Source organism: Triticum urartu, chromosome 3A, assembly GCF_056163025.1.
Source record: "Triticum urartu cultivar PI428250 chromosome 3A, HENAU_Tu73, whole genome shotgun sequence".
NCBI lineage: Eukaryota > Viridiplantae > Streptophyta > Magnoliopsida > Poales > Poaceae > Triticum > Triticum urartu.
The window spans coordinates 46,185,320-46,198,097 of NC_141875.1; positions in this window are offsets into that span (position 1 = coordinate 46,185,320).

Sequence of the window (12,778 nt, forward strand, 5' to 3'; positions counted from 1 at the left end):
GATGACTAAGGGAATAACGTATGTTGTTATGCGGTTTGACCGATAAAGATCTTCATAGAATATGTAGGAACCAATATGAGCATCTAGGTTCCCCTATTGGTTATTGACCGGAGATGAGTCTCGGTCATGTCTACATAGTTCTCGAACCTGTACGGTCCGCATGCTTAACATTCGATGACGATTGGTATTATGAGTTTATGTGTTTTGATGTACCGAAGGTTGTTCGGAGTCCCAGATGTGATCACGGACATGACGAGGAGTCTCGAAATGGTCGAGACATAAACGACCGATATATTGGAAGGCTATGTTTGGACATCGGAATGGTTCCGGGTCAGTTCGGGCATTTTTTGGAGTACAGGAGGGTTACCAGAACCCCCCGGGGAGTCAATGGGCCTTAATGGGCCCTAGTGAAAAAAGAGGGCACCAGGCAAGTGGTGGGGTGCGCTGTTGGGGAACGTAGGAGAATTTTAAAATTCTCTACGCATCACCAAGATCAATCTATGGAGTCATCTAGCAACGAGGGAGAGAGGAGTGCATCTACATACCCTTGTAGATCACGCACGGAAGCGTTCAAGAGAACGGGGTTGATGGAGTCGTACTCGGCGTGATCCAAATCACCGATGACCTAGTGCCAAACGGACGGCACCTCCGCGTTCAACACACGTACAGTTGGGAAGACGTCTCCTCCAACTTGATCCAGCAAGGGGGAAGGAGAGGTTGATGAAGATCCAGCAGCACGACGGCGTGGTGGTGGATGCAGCAGGATCCCGGCAGGGCTTCGCCAAGCGCAAGCGGGGAGGAGAGGTATTACGGAGGGAGAGGGAGGCGCCAAGAGCAAGGGGTGCGGCTGCCCTCCCTCCCCCCTCTTTATATAGGGGCCTTGGGGGGGGGGCGCCGGCCCTAGGAGATGGATCTCAGAGGGGGTGGCGGCCAAGGGGTGGCTTCCCCCCCCCCCCCCAAGCTAGGTGGGGGGCGCCCCCACCCCTAGGGTTTCCCAACCCTAGGCGCAGGGGAGGCCCAAGGGGGGCGCACCAGCCCACTAGGGGCTGGTTCCCCTCCCAATTCAGCCCATGGGGCCCTTCGGGATAGGTGGCCCCACCCGGTGGACCCCCGGGACCCTTCCGGTGGTCCCGGTACAATACCGGCGACCCCCGAAACCTTCCCGATGGCTGAAACTGGACTTCCTATATATAAATCCTTACCTCCGGACCATTCCGGAACTCCTCGTGACGTCCAGGATCTCATCCGGGACTCCGAACAACTTTCGGGTTACTGCATACTAATATCTCTACAACCCTAGCGTCACCGAACCTTAAGTGTGTAGACCCTACGGGTTCGGGAGACATGCAGACATGACCGAGATGCCTCTCCGGTCAATAACCAACAGCGGGATCTGGATACCCATGTTGGCTCCCACATGCTCCATGATGATCTCATCGGATGAACCACGATGTCGAGGATTCAATCAATCTGTATACAATTCCCTTTGTCAATCGGTACGTTACTTGCCTGAGACTCGATCGTTGGTATCCCAACACCTGTTCAATCTCGTTACCGGCAAGTCACTTTACTCGTACCGTAATGCATGATCCCGTGATCAACCACTTGGTCACATTGAGCTCATTATGATGATGCATTACCGAGTGGGCCCAGAGATACCTCTCCGTCATACGGAGTGACAAATCCCAGTCTCGATTTGTGCCAACCCAACAGACACTTTCGGAGATACCTGTAGTGTACCTTTATAGTCACCCAGTTACGTTGTGACGTTTGGCACACCCAAAGCACTCCTACGGTATCCGGGAGTTGCACAATCTCATGGTCTAAGGAAATGATACTTGACATTCGGAAAAGCTACAGCAAACGAACTACACGATCTTTGAGCTATGCTTAGGATTGGGTCTTGTCCATCACATCATTCTCCTAATGATGTGATCCCGTTATCAATGACATCCAATGTCCATAGTCAGGAAACCATGACTATCTTTTGATCAACGAGCTAGTCAACTAGAGGCTCACTAGGGACGTGTTGTGGTCTATGTATTCACACATGTATTACAATTTCCGGATAATACAATTATAGCATGAATAATAGACAATTATCATGAACAACGAAATATAATAATAACCATTTTATTATTGCCTCTAGGGCATATTTCCAACACGCGCCCCCCTTGGCCCAAACCAAACTGGTTTAGGGTTTGGGGGGCCGCCCCCTCTTTCCTTCTCCTCTCCTCCTCCTTCCTCCTTCTCCTAGTAGGAATAGGAAGGGGGGGCTACTTGGAGTAGGATTCACTACAAAAAAAGACACATCCGTGACATTTTGGGCCGAACGAATTTTTTTTCTGTCATACATATGACACTTCTATGACGATAATTGTGACAAAACCCGGTATCATCATAGATGTGGTGGGCTCCTACTTCTATGACAAAAAATCATGATAGAAAATGGGCTTTTCGTCCTGGGCGGGCTGGAGGCGCAGCTGCATGACATTCTTTGGGCCGTCCATGACGGAAAAAACCATGGTAGAAGCGAGGGGGAGGAAAATTTCGGGGAGTTCCCGGTTATGGTGGGAGGTCGGGGGCCGAGCGATGCGCGTTTCTCTTGTACACATACGCACGTGTGTGCGAGGCGTTGGCTCTAACTAAACCCGAGCGAGGCGTTGGGCTCTAACTGAACCCGAGCGATTGCACTGCAGGCTACGTGTTACTGAACCCGAGCGATCGATCGATGGTTGTTAACTGAACCCGATCGAGCGATTCCTTCGCTACTACTGCTAACTGAAGCTGATCGATGCTGCCTCTGGATGAACAATGAGTGTTGCGGGGGGGGGGGGGTTGGATGAACAGTTCCCGGTGGGGGTGGATGAACAGGACCCCGTGGTGTTGCCTCTGGATGAATAGGACCCCGATCGATCGAGCCGGTTGGGGCTGGATGAACAGGACCTTGTGGAGGGCTGGATGAACAGGACCACCCCGTGGAGGGCAGGATGAACAGTAGACGGTGGAGGGCAGGATGAACAGTAGCCCATGGAGGGGTGGTTGAACAGGAGCCCGTGGAGAGGGCTGGTTGAACAGTAGCCGGTGGAGTAGCGCGCGGTGGAGGCTGGATGAATAGGAGCCTGTGGATGAACAGTCGCAGGTGGAGGCTGGAGGAGGTCGACGGTGGATGAACAGTAGCTCGTGGAGGCTGGAGGGGGTCGACGGTGTAGATGAACAGTATCCTACGGAGTCCCGTTTTGCGGTACGCCACACCCCTCCCGATGAACAGGACCCCCGTTTCGACCGTAGCGCTCCAACACAAGTCCGTTTCGTCCGTTTTGCGGTACGCCACACCCCTCCCGATCAACAGGACCCCCGTTTCGACCTTAGGAGGTCCGTTTCCTCCGTTTTGCGGTATGCCAGACCCCTCCCAATGAACAGGATCCCGTTTCGAACATGGCCGGTCGAACACAAGGCCGTTTCCTCCGTTCTGCGGTACGCCTGGCCTCGTTTTCATCGCCTGTTCCGTCCAAGCCCTCTCGATGAACAGACGCATTCCGTTGCCTCCCCATGAACACGACGCATTCCGTTGCCTCCCCATGAACACGACGACGACGCTGTTTCTCCGTTCCAACCCAGCCATGTACACGAGCCCTGGCCGTACGTATGCGCGAGTAGGCGTTCGAGACCCCGCCCGTATGTACACATACGTGGCCGTATTTTCTTTCTTGCACCCTGGCCGCTATACATACGTGTAAATGCTACGTGCGCGCCTCTACTACGACACGTGCGCGCCTCTACATCGACCAGTATGTACGTACACGTTCACGACCAGAATGACAACGCTACGTACGCTTCAACCAGGTGGGTCCCGACTGTCAGGCACTTCCTTGCCTGCGAAGATGTAGCTGGTCGGTCTCAGCAGTCAGGGGGTGAAACGTTTTTTTTGCCCGGACGCACTTCCTTGCATGCGAAGATGTAGCTGGTGGGTCCTAGCAGTCAGGGGGAAATATTTTTTTTGCGAAATACGGTGGCCCGTCCGGTGGGTCCCGCTGTCAGGTGGAGGAATAATTATTTTGCATGCAATAAGGAGGCACTTCCTTGCTGCGGCCGTGGACCCAGCTGTCAGCCTCTCCACGTACAGTCCACGTCCGATGGAAGTCGTTCCTTGACCATGTTGACCACGCCGCACCGAGAGCACCAGGGCGGTGGACGACGGCGAGGCCTAGGAAGGGGACGACGTGGAGCCGGGGAAGATGCGGCAGTGGATGCCCACGCATAGAGGAGTACGAGGGTTCACTGGTTCACTGCGGTGTGAGGCTGCCGTCGCCGCAGAATAATAGGGGTGTGGGTGAGTAGAGGGATGGCCTGGCCAGCGGTGGGAGTAGTAGGGGGCGGTGAGGCCTCCGCCGCATCGCAGCCGGCCACGGGAGGCAGGAGCACGAGGCACGACCGGCGCTGGTTTGGGCGGCTGGAGCAATAAGACCAGAGGTTGAAGAAGTACTACGGCCGTTGGATGGACATCGTACGGTCACTAGAGCTAGAATCGTGCATATTGACTAAGTTGACAAAGCCCTCCGTCCCCGTCAACTTAGTAGGCCCACAAGTCAGCCTCCCACCAAGGTGGGTCCCAGCTAGCAGGGGGGTATTCATTTTTTTGAGCGTATAAGGAGGCACTTCCTTGCGTGCGAAGATATAGCTGGTGGGTCCGAGCTGTCAGCGGCGGTAACGTTTCTTTTGCGAAATACAGAGGCCCTTTTGGTGGGTCCCTGATGTCAGGTGGATGAATCATTATTTTGCGCGTAATAAGGAGGCATTTCCTTGTGTGCGGCCGTGGACCTAGCTGTTGGCCTCTCCACGTACAGTCCACTTCAGATGCATGTCGGTCGTTGACCATGTTGACCATGCCGCGCCGAGAGCACCAGGGCGGTGGACGACGGCGAGGCCTAGGAAGGGAACGACATGAAGGCAGGAAAGACTCGGCAGTTGTTTCCCACGTGGAGGGGAGTACGACTGTACGAGGGTTTACTGGTTCGTCTTCCGTCGCCGGAGAATAATAGCAGGTGTGGGTGAGTAGAGGGATGGCTAGGCCAACGATGAGAGTACGGTGGGGCGGTGAGGCCTGCGCGGCAGCAGAGCCGGCTGCGGGAAGGAGGAAGCAGGCAGTCCCGCCGGCGCCTGTTTGACCGGCTGGAGCAGGAAGAGCAGAGATTGAAGAAGCACGACGGCCATTGGATGGCCATCCAACAATCACTGCTTGTGCGTCAACCTTTTTTTAGGAAAGTCTCAAATCTGTGGAAAACAGCATACAACCCATCTGCCATTATTTCTAATAATTTACAGCCCATTTGCTAATTATTAATGTTTTTTTGAGCCCATATTCTTTTTGTTAGCATTACAACCCATATTGTGGCCACGGTTAAAAAATTATATGAAATTTTGCATATTTCGGTGCGGTCTGAACTGTTTTTAATCCCGAAATTTCGACTCACATTCAAACTGATTTTTAAAAATAAATGTATATCAATATAAAATCCAACAAATTCTCCACACAGTAAAATTAATGTAATTTCAAATCTCGAAATGAAGAAAAGATATTTGAAACTAATTGCCGGTTTGATGTGTTTTAAAAATGTACAACCCATTTCTCATTACTGATGGGCCATTTTCTCGGCCAGCCGAATGAAAGCTCTCCTCGTCTTGAAAGATTTGCAGCCCAACTGGCCTGACAAAGCGACTTACTTGGCAAATCACAAAAAAACTGGGCTGTGGCCGTGGACCCAACTGTCAGCCTCTCCATGTACAATACTCTTCCGATGGAATGTCGTTGACCACGTTGACGACGCCGCGCCGAGAGCACCAAGGCGGTGGACGACGGCGAGGCCTAGGAAGGGGACGACGTGGAGCCGGGGAAGACGCGACAGTGGATGCCCACACGGAGAGGAGTACGAGGTTTCACTGGTTTGGTTGCGGTCTGAGGCTGCCGTCGCCGCAGGGCCTGGCTAGCGGTGGGAGTAGTAGGGGGCGATGAGGCCTCATCGGCAGCACAACCGGCCACTGGAGGCAGGAGCAGGCGATCTCCCCGGCGCTGGTTTGGGCGGCTGGTGCAAGAAGAGCAACGATTGAAGAAGCAGCAGGACCGTTCGATTCAAATCCAACGGTTACTGCTGCTAGAATCATTTGTTGACTAAGTTGACAAGCCCTGCATACGCGTCAACTTAGTAGGCCCACAGGTCAGCCTCCTAATCGGTGTGCCCCAGATGTCAGTGGGAGGAATCATTTTTTTTCGCGTAATAAGGAGGCAGTTGATTGCATGCGGCCAGGCCAGCGGAGGGAGTAGGGTGGGCCGGGGAAGCCTGTGCGGCATCACAGCGGGCCACAAGAGGAGGGAGCAGGCAGTCCCGCCGGCGCTAGTTTAGGCGGCTGGAGCAGGAAGATCAGAGATTGAAGAAGCACGTCGGCCGTTGGATGGACATCCAAAACTAACTGCTGCTAGAATCGTGTGTTCAGTGACAAAGCCTTGCGTAAACAAGTCAGCCTCGAAATCTGTGGCGTGTACAGCCCATTTGCTATTATTTTTATAATTTTTACTCATTTTCTAATTCATATGGAATTTATTGCAGCCCATTTTCCATTTTTAGAATTGCTGGCCATTTTTTGGTCAGTACCAAGGTCAAAAAATTAACTAAATATGTGGGAAATTTTGAAAATTCGCAAATTTTTGCTGGGGAACGAAATATTCTTAATCCAAAAATTATTAGCCATACTAAAACAAATTTAAAAATAAATTAGTACTATGTCATGTTAAATCCAATAAAATACGTATAAGATATCAGTGAAGAACAAAAACAAAAAAAGAAACTTATATCCCATTTGCTATAATTTTTTTGGAATTTTCAACCCCTTTTGATATTACTTTTAACAGACATTGACCATACTCTTAAGCCAGGCCGGAATGCATCCCTCCTCGTCTTGAAAGATTTGCAGCCCAGTAATTCGGAGAAAACAAATAGGCCTAGCTTGGGTATTCTTCAAAAAGAAATACTGGGCTACCTATTTTCCCAAAGAACTGGTGCATGAACATTTAGCTTTATTTATTTATTTATTTACTTATTTATGTTTAGGGGACCATGAGCATGTACCTGGGCCAGATTCATGTGAGAGCCTCCCTTCCAGTTAATTATGGGCTTCTCTATTGGGCCTTCATCAGTGGGCTGCATGTTATCAACAAGTGGAAAATGTGTTCCGAGTTTCAAAAAAAATGTGTTCTGTATGATAAATAGTATGCGCTACGTATGGTACGGGGCACTAAAGGATCGAACCATGCAACGACTTCCAAAACATTGTGTTTGTCGTTCTAACAACACATTTATTCAACCAATAGACGATATACTACTGATTGTACATTGAAAACAGCAGCAACAGCAACCAAGGCTGGGGGTGTAACAGAAGCAGCAAGCAGGCCAGAAGAGTGAAGACGCAGCTCTCTCCTCCAAACCAAACATCAGCCATCATTACAAAAGGGCTACCAAAAAAGAACAAGTGTATGCATCAAACTAAATAAAGATCCCACTACACCAAGTGTACGCATCTAACTAACTGGCTCAGTTAGACGTTACTAATTTTTTTCGAAACGGAGGAAAAAGAATTGCCTCATCGATTAATTTAGAAGAAGAGAATTGCCTGGTTAATCTACGGAAAACCGGGCTAAAACCGAAGACGTTACTATTTATTAAGGTACAGTGGAGTCGTAGATGGAGAGGAGTGGGAAACTTCACTGGTTCGGGTGCGCGGCAGCACAGCCGCAGTGGTTAGAAGGGAAAACATAAATTGGACACGGCATTACTTTTATAAGAGACATGCGTTTTATACCCCACAGTAGGCATACTAACAAGTTCACACACAAATACAACATAAAAGGTAAACATTCATATCAAACTCAGGTTCACAGGACATGTTCATATCCATAGCCAACATTCACAATCAACAACTCAAAAGATTCATATATACACAAGCTCAGCATATCTATGCATCCAAATGATTGATAGATCACACGACAATATTCATACATAATTTATAAAAAGATTCAGATATACGCATGTTCAGTATGTTTATGCATCCAAATGATTGAGATCACAGCCAATATGATCCATGGACGAACTTTAATTACCTAGGGTACATACTGGTAAATGGTGTTCAATCGGAGGTACTTCTTGCTAAATCAGTTCTTGTACGAGTAAACTTTCGAGTACATAAGAGGCAGCACAGACAATCTAAACTTTGCTTGTAGGTTTATCCTCAAATAGTGGCCTCGTGCCCAGGGAGGTTTGAGCAACTTGGCCACTACTTTCATCCAACCAGTTTACTGGGTTATCTTGGTCCTGTATCTCGCCAAAATTCTACATTGAAGACGAGAAAGGAGGCGGTTGAGAAAATGAACCACCCAAATTTTTTGTGCAGTTCAACTGAAATGGAGCATCCTTGGCGTGCAGACTGATTAAGTGCCAGATGAATATACGCGTCAACCAACTTGTCTGGAATCTTTAGACTCCATGCCATATAGTTCGCTACCATATGTGCCGATAACCAAAAGGCACAAGTTGGGACCAAAGACTGGACTGCGTTTTTCTGGGCTATGCACCAAGCAATATTTTTGGCGTTCACTCTCCTAACACTTGGAGTTTGACAATTGGTTGACGTCGGTTGATACTCGAATGAATATAGGCACTTCTTGTCAACATCGATGCTTGTCTGAGTGAGCTTTGGAGTACATAGCAGCAACATAAGTACCTGTCCATCTGATCATTTTGTGCAGTTCTACTAAAATCACCCGATGTAATGATTTGCCTGTGAGTTCAGGCTCCAAATTACTCCTTTATGAAATCGGCAAACAGTAGCACAATACCAAGTTACCAATACATATGACAGGCACAATAATCAGGATAAAGACTAGTACCAACCTGTGTGAGGTAGCATATCAATTACTATTTCCTTTGACTGGAAGCCGAGATAAGCCAAGCGACTGACAGCAAAGGAAGAAAGCATGCAGAGTTTAGCAACTGGCAGGAAAGGACGGAAGCTGTCGAGGCAATGAAGCACCCAAAGTTTTTTGTGCAGTTCCACCAAAATCAAGCATCCCTATTGGCACATATATTGAGAGAGTGAGATTACTGTAATAGTGGGACTAGTTTATGAAACATACACTAACAAATAGAAGCACCCTCATTATCTTAATGGGTAAAGTTAGCAACATAGTAGTCTTGCTTAAAGAGAGGTATTAGTTTATTTAATCAGTGCCAATTAGCTCAACTCAACACTCAAAGCATTGCCATTTATCATAGGTTGCAAAACTTTAACGTGCAAAGATAAAAGAGTTTCTCATGACAGTAGCACGATACAAATAGAGATGACAGCAAACTAATATGGATGAAGGCCTTAGGCCCGTACCAACCTGAGAAAAAAAGCTTATTCATGTAGTCCCATTAGAGATGATAAAGCACTCACTGGAATCACACAATAGTATATATTTTTGTGCACTTCAAATGTATGGTTGAAACCACTCTTGTTTACCAGTGCTGAGATTATATCGAAAGATTATCAAGAACTTCCAGCAGAGTTAAAGCACTGGCTGTGATACAGTTCATTGTATTGTCTTGTGTAGTTCCATTTAATGTATGATTGGCACAACATGATCCCTATTTGCACAAGTAGGAACAAGGTGAAACCTTCATTAGCTTAGTGAGAAAGGATAGGAAGACATTAGCATATTACTCAACCAGTAGCATCAAATTCATGATGGACAATACGCAAAACATTGCCTCATTGAACCGATGGCAATAAATTGACATGCAAAACAATAGCACTATTATGTCATGACACTAATAATATTCCCTCCCTGCTCCACCACATGATTCACCTCCATAGACAAACATACATGCGTACATGATTCAGCATAGGGTCCTACTAAAGATTTGTTTAACTCCAACAGGAAAATTAGGCAGTAATAAATTAGTGGTACTTAAGTACTCCTAGTTAATTAAGTGAGACAGCAGAAGTGGAAGGGCTCCCTGGAGGATCGTCTCACATGTAAGGTAGTCGTTGCCGGAGCCCTTGAATGGCCTCGACTGAGGCCTCTGGCTTCAGCAAGATCGCCTTGGCACTGTTTATTCTTCTTCGTCTTCCTCTTCATGCTCTGTTTCTCTTTCTCCTCACCAGTTGGTGAAACCAAGTACATGATTGACCTTCTAATTCAGAATTGGTTTTGTCAGTGAGGGAGTACAAGTATACTAGTAAAAACAACATTATTTTCTCATGGCAGTCGGAAAATAGAGATGAACACATGCATTAAATATCATTCTTACCTAAATGAAGGTTATGGCGCCAATATGGATGATGAGGATTGGAACACAGATCTCCCTTTGTGCAGTTCCACCAAAATGAACCAACTTTTCCATTCTGACATTCCAGTTAAACAGCACAAAAGTCACTTCTTTTAAGAAGAGTTTTGTGCAGTGCACCAAAAGGTCACAACAGCAACCAGGTGAACTGGATATCCCTGTTTGCATAAAAAGGCACAGAGGAAATAGTCAGAGTCTCAAACAATTACAGGCAAAAACATTTGGCTAAACTTGTCATGGCTTATAACAGTGGGTGCACCAGCAGTCTAGTACCATGTACGTAAACAGGGGCATAAAGTGGCGATTCATAGTTTGTTGCCCAGAGAAACAAACATCCAAGAAACTTATTTGGGTTGGTCCCATTTTTGTTCACTCTATCCACCTAATCCTATGTGTGGATAGCAAATCTAGTCCTGGTCATACCACTGTGTACAGCGTTACCCCTATATTTCCCTTTTCGACCAAGAGACCGGTTGGATGACCAGTCTGTACTACTTTCACCCCCTTTCCTTCCTGTTTGTACCAAGTCCGATGTACACACAGGTGAAGCTATGTGTATGGCTGAGGGGGCTGTGGCCCCCCAAACCTAGTAGCTTTTGTGAAGAATTTTTTTAAGATGGCATAGATTGAGAAAAATAGGGACTTTTACCCCTTCATAAAGCCATATTTTGCCATTGCCCCTCCCAATGATCCTGTGCTAGCTCCGCCACTGGATGTACATACTAAATTCCCCCACCCCCACTTTATTTCTTGTTTGAACCAAGTACTCCCTCCGTCCAGAATTACTTGTCATCAAAATGGATGTGTCTAGAACTAAAATACATCTAGATACATCCATTTCAATGACAAGTATTTTCGGACGGAGGGAGTACAAGATTCGACTCCATGAAGTAGCTTTACCTCTAACAATAGAAGAAAAAATATATGTGATGTTGGACCATCCGATCGAGAGAGGCTGAGAGGTAGAAAATGATGCACATGCAGCGACGTACCGAGCTGGGGAAGTAGAGCTAAGGCAGTTTTGAACGAAGATATACCTGAAGGTCGTCAGGATGTGGATAGGTGGGCGGCGGGAGGCCGGATCTGCCCACAGGCAACGACGAAGGGATTGGAGGACCTCCCACGCCGGCGCTCGGCCAGAGATAACGGTGCGGCTGGCAGTGGGTCTCCTCCCTCGCTGTCGACGACGGCCTAAACACTGCCCCTCCTCCCCTTCACCAGCGGAGGGGGATACGTCCGGATCTGTAACCAGCGGTGAGGATAGAAAGCCAGTGTTTTTTGAAGGGAGAAAGACGGTGTTACTACCCCTATCTTGTTTAAATCTGGAGAGGATGAGAGTGTGTGAATAGAGCAACCCTAGCAAGCAAGCGCGGAGGCTCTGGCCTATATACACGTAGTGAGCAACCCTAGCAAGCAAGCAACCCCTATCTTTGTCAACTCGTACAAGACCGAGAAATTTCATTACTACAACGCCCTCTCCCTCGCGGACTGAGCTCCGGTGCCTTAACTGCACCTGCCTTTGGCTGCATGACAGGAGGGCCAACCACCTGTTGGGCCCACTTGTCATGGACGCAAAGGCAGGAGCACTAAGTTGAAGCTTTCGCTATCCCTCCCGCACGAGGTGGACGGACATGCAGCAGTGCATTCGATACTGTAGAAGTAGGAGTAATCATTATTGTTCGTCTTCTCGAAGAGGCGAAGAGCCAAGCGCAACCCGAACGTGGCAGTTGCGAACGCTTGCGTGGTGCGGTTCCTTGGAGTACTAGCCAGGCTCTTGCATGAGACAAAATTGCTATTGTTTAACAATTAAACTCCATTATCCATTGGTTGATACTCATTCTGCATAGGTCCACGCGCTTAGCACCGTTTCCTCCTGGGGTCACCAATGTTTATTTGCTAATTAATAGCATTGCATGCAATGAACTAGCCATTGCAAGTCATTAAAAGCATGCACACCTCTCATCTTTTATTGGTTGATATATCAAGAAACAAGAAACATGGTAGAAGTTAATGCACCGCGTCTAAGTGTTTTGGGACTATTTGGTTTTCGTAAGGCTGGTCATAGTGGGGAGTAACTTAGACTAGTGTCATGCATATGACACTAGCCTAAATTACTACCTTCATAATGCAAAGTAACATAATAGTAGTATTTTAGATGGCTTCATTTATTAGCTTGTAGACTCATCTTATCTTGAAAAGCGCTATGTTACAGTAACATATTATGTTACCACCTCTCATTAATTACTTGCCACATAAGCAAAAAATTCTTGGAGTGCGCTATGTTACTAGCTAAGTTACTCCCACTATGGCTAGCCTAAGATGACTTAAACACCTAGACGGAGGGAGTAGTATAGCCCTGTAAACCGCAAAGGAGTATTTGCCTTTCTAGAGATTTCAAC